Raw genomic sequence first — 15,622 nt, 5'->3', positions numbered from 1 at the left:
CAAATTCTCCTTTCTTTGAGGCTCTTCATGTGTTGATACAACCATTGAACTTGGAGAAATGGGGACACACCAATCAATACCCAGAGTAGCTGAGGAGGAAATGGCAGATTCTACATCTTATCCAGGAGGGGAAGTAATTGCAATTTATGGGGTATATCTCCTGGAGATCCATGTATAAGTGGGGAGATTTTGAGCAGGATTGGAGCTCTTGTCTTATAAGCCATCTGTGCCTGCTCTAGGCACATTATTCTCTCTTTTCTAAGCTGGGAAGCCATGGACTTTCCTATTACCTGAATATGTATGGGTTATTTTTCTAAAAACTGCAAAAACTTGAGGGCAAGACCCTCCCTTGTTTTCTCTGTGCCCCCTCTAAGTCTTACCATCAACTTAGCTATGCAATATGTACTTAGTAAATCTTACTGAATTGAACTGTTTTTTTTTTTTTTTGTCGTTGTGTACATAATATGTGAAGATATTGTTCCAGAGTATCCAGATGAATTCATTACACATGAACTTCTGAAAGCCAGTATGAAACTGGTACCTCCATGTTAGGGCTCAAGTGACAATAGCCATGCCTTGGACTTGTTTTCATGGGAAATGGGGAAGAGAAGGTAACATTTAATTAGCAATTACTATGGTGGCAGAAATTTAGCAAAAAGCTTTCATGTCTTGTTTGTTAATCTCAGTTAACTCTCAAATCCCTTTTGTGAGGTGTTATCACCACTATTTTACAAGGGAATTATCTGAGCTCAGGGAGGTTGAGTGATTTGCTTGAGGTTATAGTAAAGCTGAGGTGATAAGTGGCAGTGCTGGGATTTTACTCCAGATCAACATGACTCCAGTACCCATAGTCTTCTTCTAATTGTCCATCTATCCATATATACTCATCCACTGATCCATCCATCTATCCATCCATGCACCAACGCATCTATCCATTCATCCCACAATCCATCCATCTAATTTGTTTTACTAATGAGAAACAAAACAAAGCTTTGGGCAAAAAATCTGACCTTGAAAGTCCCCTGTAGCCCCACAATTCTATAATTCTAAGTATCTGAGAATACTACTTCCTCATTCTTTTCTTCTTAAATAACACCATGTGCAGTTGCCGCAAAAAGCTTAAAATAGGTGCCCAAGGAGCCACAGAAGCAGATTCCTGGTGTCTGAAATGCAAAGACTTTGTCACTTGGAGTCAGAGGGCAGTTCACCTGGACTCTGCCCTATGCTCATTTGCCTCTGTGGACTTAAGATTCTGAGTCCCAAACAAATCTCGTATGTTGAGCCCAGAGCTATATGCTGGGAACGAGGTGGGGTTTATCTGTCAAATCAAGCCCTGCTGTGGAGGCAGAGTCTTTGTGTTTGCACCACTCATGCACTCAGCAAATACTGCTCCTATCACAGATGAGGACAAAAGTAAACTGCACCCTGAAAGGTCCGTATTACCACTGGTTTTCAATCTCAGCCACTCCTAAAGACCTCCAACACCCCTTTCACCATTTTCATGCCTCTTAACTTAGGCATGAGATTTATTGCCATGGACCATCCTTTTTCTCATTAAAAGGAAAACAGCGCACTTCAGATTGCAGAAGTAATGCCTTCCCAGTGTTGAAAATGCACCAAAGGATAAATAAGAAAAACAGCCACCCATAATCCCACCTCCCACAGATAAACTCTATTAACATTTTATCGTATTTCCTTCTAGTCTTTTTATGGTTTTCAAAGTAGTTGAAATCATACTTTATAACCTTTTTCTATCTTGCTCTTTTACTTAATGTTATATCATTAAGCATTTTTCCATGTCGTTAAGAACACTTCCTAAGTATCGTTTATAATGGCGGCACGATATTCCATCTTGTGGAGGCAGTTCAATTTACTTAGCCAGGCCCCGCAACTCAACATTTAATTTTTTTACCCATAATATTTCACTATTATGAATGACACTGTGATGAACATATTTGGTGCATAAATCTTTGTCCACATGTCAGGTTATTTTTCTCGGAGAGATACCCGGATCTAAACCTTGCCAACTGGCTTTCCAGAAGTCTTGTGCCCAAGTTTTACTCCATTTGTCTGTCTGAGAGTATCCGGTGCCCCACTTCCCTTCCCCTGCACAGACATTCTCATTAAAGAGAAACTTTGCTAATTTTATAGGCGAGAGAACATCCATTCTTGCTTCAGTCTGCATTCCTGTCATTAGTCGGATGCTCAAACCAATGTTATAATATTCACGAGTTATCTTCATTTCTCTTTTTCAAATGGTCTGTGTTTGATCTTCCCCTTCTTGTGAGGTGCTGTCTTCTCTCCGGATTTTTGTCTCTAGGCATGAGTTTTCCAAATGAAAAACAAACAAGAACTCAAGAGCAAACAAACCTTCACCCTGAATCACAATATGCTCCCGGCAGAGAAGACGTCTTGGTGACCTATTGCTGTTAGCAAGCTTCTCCCAAACTCAATGGCTTAAAACAACCATTTATTTGGCTCATGAGTTTTGGGGTCAGGAAATTGGGAAAGGCTCGACTGGGCATTTAACCAACTAGTGTGGTATCTGCTGGGACCGCCGGGGCTACCTCCAAGGCCATTTCTTCACTCTCACATGTTGCCCTAGTGGGCATTGGCTGGAAGGTTGGGCTCAGCTGAGACTGTCCACAGAACAGTTACTTCAATATAGTGGCCTCAGGGAACTTGGGCTTCTTCCAAGGACATTAGAGCCCCCAGAGAGAGTGGCTCCAGATTTAAGCAGTGGAAGCTTCTGGTTTCTTCAAGCTTGCACCTGAAAACTGGCACAACATCATTTCGACCGTGTTATGTTGGTTCAGGCAGCCCTGGAGCATGCCCAGATTCAAAGAAAGGGCACATACAGCCACCTCTGGATTGCAGGAGGGTCACAGAATTAGCAGCCATCTCCAATCTGCCACAGAATAGTGCCTCTATATTTCAGTATTAAGTTAGCTCAGATTAAGAGAGTGGAAGGCAGGGAATACATGAACGAATGGGTGAATGCTGAGAAGTTACACAATTTTCAGAAAGCCATAGAAGATCCCTAGGAGAGCCCAGATTCCAACTCAAGGATATTGCTCATGTTTAGCTGCAGAGATATTTCCTTCCTGCAGAGCAGGGGCTCATCTTGGTGCTATGTGTGGAAACTGGCTCTTCATGTAATGGCATAAAAGTTCCAAAATAGAGTAATCATCCCTCTCCTTTTTATCTCCTGAAATAACTGCGTTCTCAGAGGGCAAGCAGGGGGTAAGTGAATTAAACTATCTCGGTCTCAGAGTCAACAACATTGGGTGGTAGATTATACATGTTAATATGCAAAATTTCCCAATCCTTATCTTTCCTCCCTAGGCGGGTGACATGGAGTTATTAGCAGAGCTTGTAATGTTAAGTGTCAGAGGCTGAGATTATGTGGCATGGCAGACTTCACTCATCTCCTGAGAACTTAGTCATTTTCCTGATGCAGAGAGCTTGCCCCAATAAATTCCTGAATGAGGATTGTTTGGGATTTGGTACTATGACAGAAAGGATTCCTTTTCTCCACTTCGGTGACTTATTCTACAGCAACAAAGGCCATCGTACAACTAACGCCCTCCATCAATCCCCCAGCGTAATCAAAATGGACAGCTTCTCATTCATTCATTCATTCATTTATCATTCATTCATCCCTCAGTCAGCAAATATCTGCTGAGCACCTCCCATACTTCCGACACTACATACAGATACAGTGATGAGCAAGAGAGACGCGGCTCTGCGTCACCGATTTCCCCGCAATCCTGAGCACCGGGGAAGGCGGATGTACTGAGTGCCTACTGTGTGCCATGGGTGGTGCTAAGTACTTTACCAACGTGACCCGCTTGTATCCACACATCTCACCCTGGGACTCAGGGATTAATACCCACCTTTTAGAGGGGAGGAAGCTGAGGCTCGTGATTTGGTTGCTGCAGCTCACCCAGCTAGTTAGTGTCAGAGCTAGGGTGGGAGCCGTGACCCACCTGACTCCAGAGCTAATGCTGTAGAAGTGACAGGGAGAGGCCAGCAGAGCTTTCTGACTTCACGAATACCTGTGCTCCATCACGGCCTCAAACCTAGGGCTAGAGAATGACCCCAGGTAGTTTGCCCCCACCTGTTTCAGCCTTCTTACACGGGCTCTGTTCCTCTATGATTCTCTTCCTGAGGTCTCCTAGCCACAGCCGTGAGTCCCCGCAGGCACAGGGTCTCCTAGCCACAGCCGTGAGTCCCTGCAGGCACAGAAGAGGCCTGGGTTGTCCCGAAACAATGGTGGCTGAGAAAGAAGAGCGGGACTTCACCTGCTCCTCTCCTCTTTTGCCTCCCACAACTCAGCCGGGCTAACTGCTTACTCAGGTCAAAGGCGCTGCTCCATGTCTATCAACAAAGACCCAACCTCAAGTGATGTCTCATCATCATTGCTTCTCAGTGACTTCCCTGTCCAGCTCCTCAGTGCTGCTCTTGGCAGAGGGCACCAGTTGGTGCTAGCTCAGCATTTTAGATTGCCACCCTGTCTGTCCACCCCAAACCTCTTGCATCTTCCTAAACACACTTCGTTCTTTCCCGGCCTTCTGCCCTTGCCCACCCTCTTCCTCCTAGTCCCCTTCTTCCCAGGCCCTGCCTGGCGACTCTTCCCCAGGCTTCTTTGCAGCTCAGCTGACGTACCTCCCCTTCTCTCCATCAAGTCCCCTCTGACTTTCCTGGGAACAATCATAATAACTGACACGTTCAGCTCTTGCTCCTGGCCAGCTCTGGGCCAAACACTGACTGTGCATTTCCCATTTAATTCCTATCATGACCCTGGCACAGAGAGGTTAAGTGACTTACAAGAATGTCACCCAGCAAGTGGGTGGTGGTGTAAAGATTCAAATAGGCCTTGGGCACTAGAGCCCACGCGCCTGAACTCTTAATCTACTGCTTCCTTTTTTTCACAAGACTTTCTGTCCTAGCACTAACTTGTCTGGGTCTTTGTTACTTTTTCTGTTACTGTTTCTCCTGTTGGCTAGGGCTGGGTCCTCTCTCTCTCTTTCTCTCAATCTCTCTCCAGAGTCCAGCATAGATCTGGGCTTAACTAGTGAAGGAATGTATGGATCGCTCTGCATGTCCCACCTCCATTAGATGCTTTTTGAGGGTCAGCGCAGAGAAGAGCACTTTACCCATAGCAGGAACCAACCAACCAGCTACATAACCTAGTCCAGGACACAGTTCAGGAAGATGTCCCATTCTTGCTGTAGTTTCCTTATTGTACTTGAGAATTAATTAGTTCAGCAAACTTTTATGATGAGCAGTGTCATTTTGACTTGGATTTCTGCCAGAGTTTTACCTCTATTTTGTGATACAACTCCCTGGGAGCAGGCAGGTGTCAAATGCCCCCAGGGGCAGACAGGTATCAGGCGCTTATCAGTGGACGATCTAAGACTCTGGCAATGTACTTCTAAGAATGTGGATCTTTGATTCAGAAATAAGGGAAACAAGAACTCTAGATTCTCCAAGTTTATGAACAAAAGATAAACTATTCATGAGCAAATAGCAAAACTAAGTAAGCATAATACAAAATTAATAAGACACACCTTTTAGAACAAAGTAAAGGAATTAATAATAAACTACTATTCACTACTGAAGATTCATCCCTCCCGCCCTGTTTGGTGGTCACATGATGTCGGTTTGATATTACTGCTAACGCGAGTTGGCTGCGGTTACAGAGTCAGATTCTCCTTAGTGCGTGCTGCCTTCATGTCTACTGGGGTTTTTTAAAGACCCCCTTTGCTCAAGATGGAGGCACAGTCCTTAAATAAAAAATGGCCTGTCTCACCTAAGGATAAACCTATTTTTGCCCCATGTAGTGTTTATTTTCATAGCCATGTCCACACTGTCTCAAACTGACCTGCTCTTGATGGCCCTTGTAGAAAGAAATGGTGGACGCTGTTGGATGCCCATCCAATTTTTCTCTTTTCTTTCTTTCTGGTCAAATCTTGATTTTTAGTTGCAGCCACTGTGCCCAGCACCAGGGGGGAAATCAGGATTGAACCAAGACAATCACAATTGTGCTATTCTTCTTGGCAAAGGTCACATGAATGAGATCTCAGGGGAGATCTGCTGGGGGAGGGGTGTCCCCAGAAGGCTGTCCTGTCCCGAGAGAGCCATCTGGAGGAGGAGAGAGCCCCTTTCTTCATCTCTTCCTGCTTTCCTGGGTTAGTCACTGTCCTGTAGGGAATGTGAACTGCTTTAGTCTTTTTGAGACCCTGAAGGGAAGATGATGAGAATCTCATGGAGGCTGACTCAGTGCCCTGATGCTAGTCAGCTTCTGAATAAATCAATTCTGGCCCTAAATCCAGGATTCTTGACATTGAGATGATTACCTTTTTTTATTGGTCAAGGCATTATTTATTGGCTTATTCTGTTACTTGCAGCTAAAAGCATGACAACTGGTACAATCAGGGCCATGCCTTGATTTCTCCTGTACACATGTGCACCCCACTTAATTACTTAAACACACATGCATGATGACATTGTTGCCTAAACCGTCTGTGGTTATGTTGTTAATGCTGAAGGATTTATAGTCTCCTTTTAACAGAGTGGGAACCAGGCTCCGAGAGTGACTTCTTTTATGGCAAATGATTCTGGTGTCATATCTCCTGGGTTTTAATTGCTGTGATTCTCCCAGGGGGGTGGAAAATAGCAAGTATTCAAGATTGTGCTTTATACAAGATGTGACACTGTCCTCTCTGAAGATCTTTGCATTGGACAGAGGTCTTAGGAATTTTGTTGGTTAATTTTGTGTGTCAACTTGCCTAGGCCATGGGATGCCCAGATATTTGGTAGAGAAACATTATTCCTGGTGTTTCCATGAGGGTGTTTTTGGATGAGATGAGCATTTAAATCAGTAGACTGAGTAAAGCACTCCCTAATGTGGGTGGCCCCATGCAGTCAGTTAAAGGCCTAAATAGAATAGAAGGCTGACCTCACTCCCATCCCTCCTCATATAAGAGGAAATCACGCCTGCCTGACTGCCTTTGAGTGGGGACTTCAGTTTTTTTTTGCCTTTGGACTCAAATGGAAACATTGGCAATTGCAGGGTTTCAAGCTTGCTGGCCTTTAGACCAGAGCTACACCATTGGCTCTCCCGGGTCTCTGCTTGCCAACTGAACGTCTTGGAAGTTGTCTGTAATTGCATGAGCCAGTTCCTTATAATGAATCTCTTTCTATACCTATGTACATCCTATTGGTTCTGTTTCTCTGGAGAATCCTGACTATACAGGAAGGAGTCACCCAGCCCTGCAGGCAGAAGGGTTTCCTTCTTAACAGGAAACTGACACTTTCTGTGCCAGGAGCAGACACAGCATCTCATTTAATCTTCTAACAGCCCCGAGAGGGTGGTCCTGCCACTGCCTCTCATCAGGGGGGGAAACGGACACTCACAGAAGTGCAGCAGGTTGCCCAAGGCTATGCAGGTGGTAACGGCAGCCCTGGGATTTGCGGGTTTTCTGTTATATCAACCTGTCTAGGTGATGCTGGAGCAATTTGTGAGAGGTTGAATTTTTTGTTTGTTTTCCAGTCTATCCTGAAGGAGGTCTTTGTTCTCTTATTTAGGCCTGAGACCCCCCCCAGCTCAGCTCTGTTCGTCTCATTCATTTGAAAAGCTAAGTAATTTACAAAAAGACAATTCCTTGGCAGAGTCAGAGACATTTGTAGCATTTTCAGCTAAACCCAGACAATTCATTTTTAGCCTCAGGTGAGAATCTCTTCTGCCCCTACAACCTTTTTTTCCCTCTTTCTTCTTTTCATTTTTTGATTTTAGTCTCAACCTCCTCCACGTTATTCCTTCCACCCATGAAAGCAATTTTAACTTCATGAAACTAATTAAAGTTTTATGTGCCTATGTTCCCTTACTGGACTGATTGTAGATTCCTTAGATTGAAATGGAACCAGGCCAAGATGAAAAAGCCTCTAGGTCTTTCTTACAAGTGTGAGGTGGTATGTGCATTTGTGAGGTGACTTGGGACACCCCCAATTCTTGGTTTGGGGATCATAAAGCTTAATATGAATGAGATCCAAGATCCTTAGCATTAAAATGGCGTGCTGGGGAGTCAAGCAGATGCCAAGGGTGCAAATAAAATGTTTGCTGGATGAATGGATGGCTAAATGGACAGTTGTGTGAAGGTGAAATAATTACAATTAGTCCTAATTTTAAAAATGCTATTGATAAAAATATCACTTATAAGTGCTTACCATGTGTCAGGTTTTGTGCAAAACAACTCACAGTCTTCAATTCCCTTAATTCTAAGATAATTATTATTATTCTGTTTTTACAGATAATGACATGGAGGCATAGAAGGTCTGGAATAGTGGTTTTCAACCTTCCTAATGCTGCGACCTTTAATATAGTTCCTCATGTTGTGGTGACCCCCCAACCATAAAGTTATTTTCATTGCTACTTCATAACTGTAATTTTGCTACCGTTATGAATCGTAATGTAAATATCTGGTATGTAGGATGTATTTTCATTGGTTGCGACCCACAGGTTGAGAACCGCTGGTCTAGAACTTACCTGCACATACTCGAAAATTAATTGGACTAACTGGGCTCTGAACCAGTATTTGACGCCATTGCACTCTCCTGTGGTTGAGTGTGGTGTGTCATTTTGCGCTGACTCCTGCCCTTGTTTTCTTTGCTATGCTTTCCTCTAGGAGGAGTATCTCCCCCACCCCAACCACCCTGGGTGTGGCCGTGTGACTTCCTCTGGCCATGGGTGCACGTGTGGACCCGAGGTGTACTGCATCAATCCAAAGCTTTAAAGACTGGTGGTTTGACTCTGCCTCTTGTGAGTTCCTTTTCTCAGCCATGAGATTGCAAAAGCTGTTGCAGCAAAAACTGACTAATATATAGCCTGTGCATGCTGAGATGGACTCATCTACATTGTCCCGCAAAGGGGTGGACTGTAAACGCAGATTGGAAACATTTTTATTAGGGAAATGGGGAAAGGGCCTGCCAGAAGGCGGCCGCTGAGTTACAAAGCCACAGAGGGGGCCGCTGTGGAGGGCTCAATGAGAAAACCACTTTCTGGAAGCCCACAGTAGGGAACAGGGAATGACAGTCAGAAAATCAGACCGCGGAGGGCATTGAACAACCTGCTAAAGACAATGGATGTTCTCTGGAATGTTCTGGACAGGGAGCCACTGAAGCGTCATAAACTAGGAACATGGTGTTTTCAGGAGCCTGCTCATGGTTCTCCCCATGTGTGGAAAACGTCGCTGGTCATGTTTCCCTGTTTGAATCCCTGCCTTATCCTGTAAACCTGTTACTCTGGCTACAGCCTGTGCCCGCAGCCAGGAAGTTGATTTCTTTCTACCTTTATCTGGTGTCTATCAGGATGGGTGACTGTTCCGTTCCGAGGAGGAAAAATGAAGCTGCCTCAGGAATAATAATAGTGCTTTTCTTTTTAAAAAAAAGTTTCTGAATCCTATTTATCTGTGCTGAGCAGGTCAAGGTCTGAGGTAGAGGAGATAGACCGCCCAGCATATCTTATCTATTACGTGCCAGGAGGCTTGGATTCATGTGCACATGACCTGTGGACTCACACAGGGTCCTACGGTGAGAGGAGCCCTCTGGTGAGAGAGGCCCTGGGCTTGGTTTAATGCTCTGCTAATGCATCTTAAAATTTCCAGTAATTTTGAATAGGAGACCCTCTGTTTTCATTTTGCACCAGGTCCTTGCTAATTAGATAGTCAGTCCTGCAGTGCTGAGCCCTTTATATACCTTATTTCATGTAATTCTCCTGACAACCCTAAGAGGCAAAGAATGATCACTCTAGTCTTATTGCTATGGAAACTGAGGCTCAGAGAAGTCAAGTGATTTTTCCCAAGACCACACAGCTGGCATGTGGTAGAGCTGGATTTGAGCCCTGATCACATTGTCTCCAAAGCCCATGCTCCTTCCCCTGACATGTTCACAGAGCATTTTGGATTTTTAGCACCTTTCTTTACATCATTTCAGTGTGAGCTTCCCCACAGTCCTATGAAGTCAAAGTCACTGCTTTCATCGACACTGTCAGCTGAAGCCCAGGGAAGAAAGGTAGACTGTCCCATAGCAAGTGGAGTGAGATGAGAATCATGGTCTTTCAGGCCGGGCTTCCTGAAAGCTGGGTGGGCAGGGCTTGTGTCTTGAAGAATAACCTCACGGGGGCAAGTGAGACCCAGGGCTGTCAAGACTCTTCCAGCTTCTCTGCCTGTCCATGACCCTCTCATCTCTCACAGACACACAGTACTCGTGGCCCATACTCAGAGTTAACTGATGACCTGGACAGTGGAAGCTGCATGGTAACACTCAGTCCAGATCTTCCTCTTTATGGAGTGGAGCTAAAGTCTGAGAGAAGTGGAGTAACTTGCCCAGAGTCATTCATAGGGAAGTGGCAGATATTCTAGGTACCAGGTACTACGTAAGTCCTGGGGGACACAGGTGACCAGGACAGACACAGCCCTGCCCTCCAGCAGTTCACATCTAGAGGGGTGAGGGACAAGGGACCTAAGTCCTCTGGCTCTAGAAACCCTCTGCCAGGCAGACAGACCCTATTGGCAGAGCAACAAGCAGGCTGAGCACTCGTCAGCAGGAAAGTTGGAAATTTCTGGCTGGGAGAGGTCTGAACCGTCGTCTTAGAGCTGATGCTGGCTTTGAAATCAATTTGCATAAGATAGGTCCTATCCTGTTAGAACAGCAAATTAATAGCTCATTTTATGGATTGAGCAATCAACACCCACAGCCCATTAAATTTAACAACAAATTCGGCTAATGAGCGTCAGGCTTTCGGCTTGGTCCCACCATCATCTCAGGCGCTTCCTCTTCCTTCCTCCTGACCTTTTCATTTCCTTTCAGCTCCCTCCCCGTGAACCCTCCTCCCAGATCCTCATCTTCTCATTAGTACATGTGGTGCTAATTGAACTCCCCAGTATCTCTTCCATACCGGGGCTAGAAGGTCTTCCTGGTCCCCGGTGGGTTCTGTCATCCGTAGCGTGCCCCAGACTCCAGACATCAGCACACAAGCTCATTCTGGGGCCCTGGGCTGGGCTGTGGGAATGTGCGATCAATATTTTATAAAGGCGTCAAGGTGGTGATAAAAGATGCATGAAGTGTTGCGTGGGGAGGAGCTTGCTGACAAAGGAGTGGGTGACATTATAGCTAACCTTGGTGGCTATGACTTACGTGGATGGAATCCACTAAGGAGGACTCCACTCTGATCTTGCCAAGGAGATGGAAGGAAGATTTTTCATCAGGACATTGTCAGATTTCCTAGACCCTCCGACTTAACCTTCCTTAAGCCTTCTTTCTAATTGCCTCAGATGCATGGGTTGTACAGCTAAGGCGTGAGGGCCTAGATGATATGGTTAATCAGACTTCCATTAGCTGTGGTTTCCCATGAATTTTGCATGACCATCGTGCTTTCCTGGCAGGGTCTGGGGAGCTTGGAGACTCTGGATCAGGAAGACGGTGTGTGATAGATGGGATTATCGGTGCCAGTTACTCCCCTGTAAGAGCAGAGCACATTCTGGCCTTTCGCCACTGCTTTGCTCTTAGCGAAGTCCAAGTTGGGCTTGTCCATGTGAGTTGCTTTGGCCAATGGAATGACAGTGGGTGAGACTTGCTGGGAGGCCTTCAGTGTACCTGTGTGGTTTGGTTGGGGCTCTTGTCCTTCTGCCCTTCGCCATGAGAAGAAAGTGCCCCTGGTCCAAGGAGTTGAGAGATACCTTGGGTGGCCTGAGGCAAATGTGTAGCCTGAAGCCAAGTCCAGATAAGCTCAGGCTGAGGCAGAGCTGTCCTGCTGAGTTCAGCCCAACCACAGTTACCTGTGGAACCATCAGCATGAGAATAAAAGCTTGATGTTCCCAGCCAATGAGTTTGAGGGTTTGTTACACAGCATTCGCACAGTCATATGGCAACAAATGGAATGTTGCCTGAACTTTCTCCCCTGCTGGAGTTACATGGAGGTAGATCTCTGAGAATCATCCAGCAGCCTCGCCCTGCACTGCCTGCCTGGCCTGGCCTGGGCATGGCCTCCTGACCTCTTCCCTCCTCCTGGTTGCCTCCTCCTGACCTATTTCCTGACTTATTCATTTTTCTTCTCAGAACTGAATCCTGACACTGCTTTTCCAGTTGTGATTTGTCACTTCCCTTTCGCCTCTGATTAAGGCTGCACAGCCATCCCTAGGCGTGTCCCACCTCGAGACTGCTGCTCCCAGTGGTGGCCTTGCCCCTCAATCAGCACTCAAGAGAGAAGCATCATTATTCATTAGCCAGCGCGCATTTGTCAGGGAGCTGACACTCTGCCGGGAAGACTGGAGATTGTTCCTCCCTGGCTTTCTCCTTCCCTATCCAAGTAGCCTCTAAGTTCTGCGGTGTGTCCCCATCCCCTCGCCTTCCTCCTGTTAGATTAGTATCATTTCTAGCTGGAATCATGGCAACAGCCTCCTAAATCTTCTCCCTCCAATTCTGCTCTTTCCCATCTACCTCTTGGTTTCTCCTCCTAACTGGTGACCAACCTGATCTTTCTAAACAAAATCTGGCTGTGTCACTGTCCTGCTTGACATCTGCTACTGGCCTCCTTTCACTGGCCTCCTGCTCGCTGGCATCCAAGGCCCTCCACGATTGGGATCCTGCCGACCTCACCTGACTCACATCCTCTCCCCCCGTCCATCTCATCATTTGTCCTGGGTGCTCCCCACCAGCGGCTCCCACATTGACTGTGAACTTCCTGGTCTCCGCCCTTTGGGATATGCTCTTCCTTCTGCTGGTCATGTCCTTCCTCTAATCTGGGAAAAGCTTCCCTCCTCATGCTTTGAGATTCAGCACAGCCTTCCCAGAGCCCCCTTGGGCAGAGTTCATGAGTCCCCTCCCCTTTCCTACCGTACACCATACACCTCACGTGTCTTTCTCTAGTGCAGTATTTATCACACAGTTATGACATTTGTTTTGCATTTGATAAAATTTTCTTTTCCTATTTACCCAGATTGCTGCTAAGAAGAGTAGATGAAGTTAACAGGCAGCCTTTGTTTTGCTAAGTACCTTGCTGGATTTGTACATAAACAGCTGTGGGGCTGGAGCCAGAGTTAAGTCACTGTGCTTAGCAGAGGGAGAGGAGTTTGCAGATCTAGGTGGAGGTGTGGAGAAGGACCTGGGGTGTCTCCTCTCTTCTAGGGAGAGACAAAAGCCCTCTGCCTTCCCCCTGCTAGATGGGCAGCTGAGAAGGGACTTGGGGAGCACAGGGACTGTTTGAGGTGGGAGTTGTAGATTGATGGTTGCAGGGCGTGCATGATGTCTCTCCATTTGTCATTCAAAATCTTCCAAAGTCTGCATTGCTGATTAATGCTTTTGAGTACAATGGGAAGTTGATAAAGTTCAGGTTCTGCTTTTGAGTGGGTTTAGAGTAAAAACAAATAGCCTTAGAATAGCTATTTAGATAGCTAGAATAGCCTTAGACCGAGGGGCAGGGCAGATGGGCCCAGGAAGCTGAATATCTCTAGAACTGAGAAGCAGCCAATGGGAAGAGCTTTGTACTCCTGAAATGAGGACATGTGAGCCGGGCAGCAGCATGTCCCAGGCCAGGAGGGCCCAGCTGGCATCTTGGTTAATTTGTCTATGATTGTCTCCCCCATTACAGTAGCTCAAGGGCAGAATTAGTGCAGAATTTATTAGGATTCTTTTCCCTGTAAGGGATCGAGAGCCACCTTGAGTAGGCATAAATGAAAAATAATCTGTTGTGTCACATAATGAAAGGTTCTAGGGATACTTAGGGTCAGATAGGCCCAGGTCTAGGTGCTCAAAGGATGTCAGTGGGATTCAGGGCTTACTTTCCTGTTTACCTTCATGATAGTTTCATTACTAGGGAGCTCTCTCTATGGGGTGGACCTGGCAAGGCTCTGGCTGTCTCGCAGCTGCAGAGCAGACGGTTTCTCCTACTCATAATTCTAGGGACTGGGACTCATTGCAAAAATTTGGATTATGTGTCCACTCTGAATGAATAACTGTGATACGAGTCATGGCCCACCTTTGGTTCAGGGAGGGAAGGAGGTTGAAATCAGCTCTGCCTGGGTCATCTGGTCTGGGAGGGAGGGAGGGATAGTTTCTTAAAGGAACGTGAAGTGGCTGATATAAGAAATAGGGGAAATGGATGCCTGTGACGTCATCTCTGTGACCATATAGTCTCTCTGTGTCATGGCCTTTGAAGTAGAAGAGAGGCTGATGAGTTTTATATTTGATTCAGAACAAAATAGAGAATTCAGTTTTGCCATACTTTCGAGATTATTCCATCTGTAAGTATCACACACATCACCTGTCACCAGACGTACTGGCCTGGTCGGGCGCAAAGAGAAACCGCCTCCTTCCTCCCTCTACTGCCTTCAAACACGGTCTGCTGACCCTCATCTCCTCACCCCTTCACGGCATCTCGGGCAGATCTTCTTACTTTTTCAAATGTTTTCAACTTGACTTTATTTCTTAGGATGCTTTCAGATGGACAGAAAAATAGAGAATACAGAGAGTTTCTGTATTTCCCAGTTTCTGACATTATTAATTTCATATTACTTCATATAGTACATTTATTACAATTAATGAAGCATTACAGGTACATTATTATATTCAATCTCTTTTAGATATTAAACACAGTCCTACTTTCAGAGATGAAAATCCAAATCAAAACTTGACTCTTCCATCTGATTCAGACCCTCCTGGCTCAGCTCTAACCTGTGGTGTAGGGACCTGCAGTGGGCAGGGTGGGTGGTCCGGGTCAGAGAATTCATGCCTTGGTCATCATCCCTGTGCCTCCCCCCAACACCCTGTTGATAGTTTCTCCAGGGTCAGGTCTTAGGAGTAGAGATTAGGGGAACAAGGGTTACATCTTATGGGTTTATAAGACTAGTACTGTTATAACTTGACCACTGGTTATAATGTGACCACTGGGTCACATATTCATGGCTGAATGGAAACCTGCCATGGGACCCCAATGACTATACTCCCGGATGGTGCCCCCACAATTCCTGCCCTTGACAATTCACGTCCAATCTTTCTCTTCTAGGGTGTCTTCCTCCAGGAGGGCCGTTTTCTAGGGCTGAGTCCTTTTAGGAGCCCTCCCACGTGGCTGCCCTGTAGCCCCCGTGCACTTCACTGACTCTTAGAACCACAGCTGCCCCTTCTCTGCCTCTCATCCCAGCCAGCTCTGTGCTCGTGTGCACCCCCAACTGCTCAGAACTCTTCCTCAATGCTCCACTTGAACTTGGCACCGAGGACCAAGGCCTCATAGCTTGGTAAGTGCTCCCCTGGGTGGAGGTCACTAGGCTTGCCTGCTTACCAGCACCCCACTGCCTCTATGAACAGCTCACTCTTGGTGATTCCTCTCCCATAGAGAGGGTAGGAGAAGCCCCACAACCCTCTCCATTTCTATTAAGCCCCCCAAAGTCTTTTCCTTCTCAATGTCCCTTACGGTCTTCTGGGGAAGGTTGAATTTTCTGAAGATGACCGCTACAGTATCTCCTGCCCACATATCGTTCCAGACTCTAGACTAGAATCTTGCTGTTCCTCCCTTACGAGGTAGAGCCTAATTCCTCCCTCAAGTGGTAGAGTCTAATTTCCCTCC

The sequence above is a fragment of the Otolemur garnettii genome, unplaced genomic scaffold (genome assembly GCF_000181295.1).
Source record: "Otolemur garnettii isolate 467f Iridium unplaced genomic scaffold, OtoGar3 scaffold00014, whole genome shotgun sequence".
NCBI classification, from domain to species: Eukaryota; Metazoa; Chordata; class Mammalia; order Primates; family Galagidae; genus Otolemur; species Otolemur garnettii.
This window is presented reverse-complemented; position numbering follows the sequence as displayed.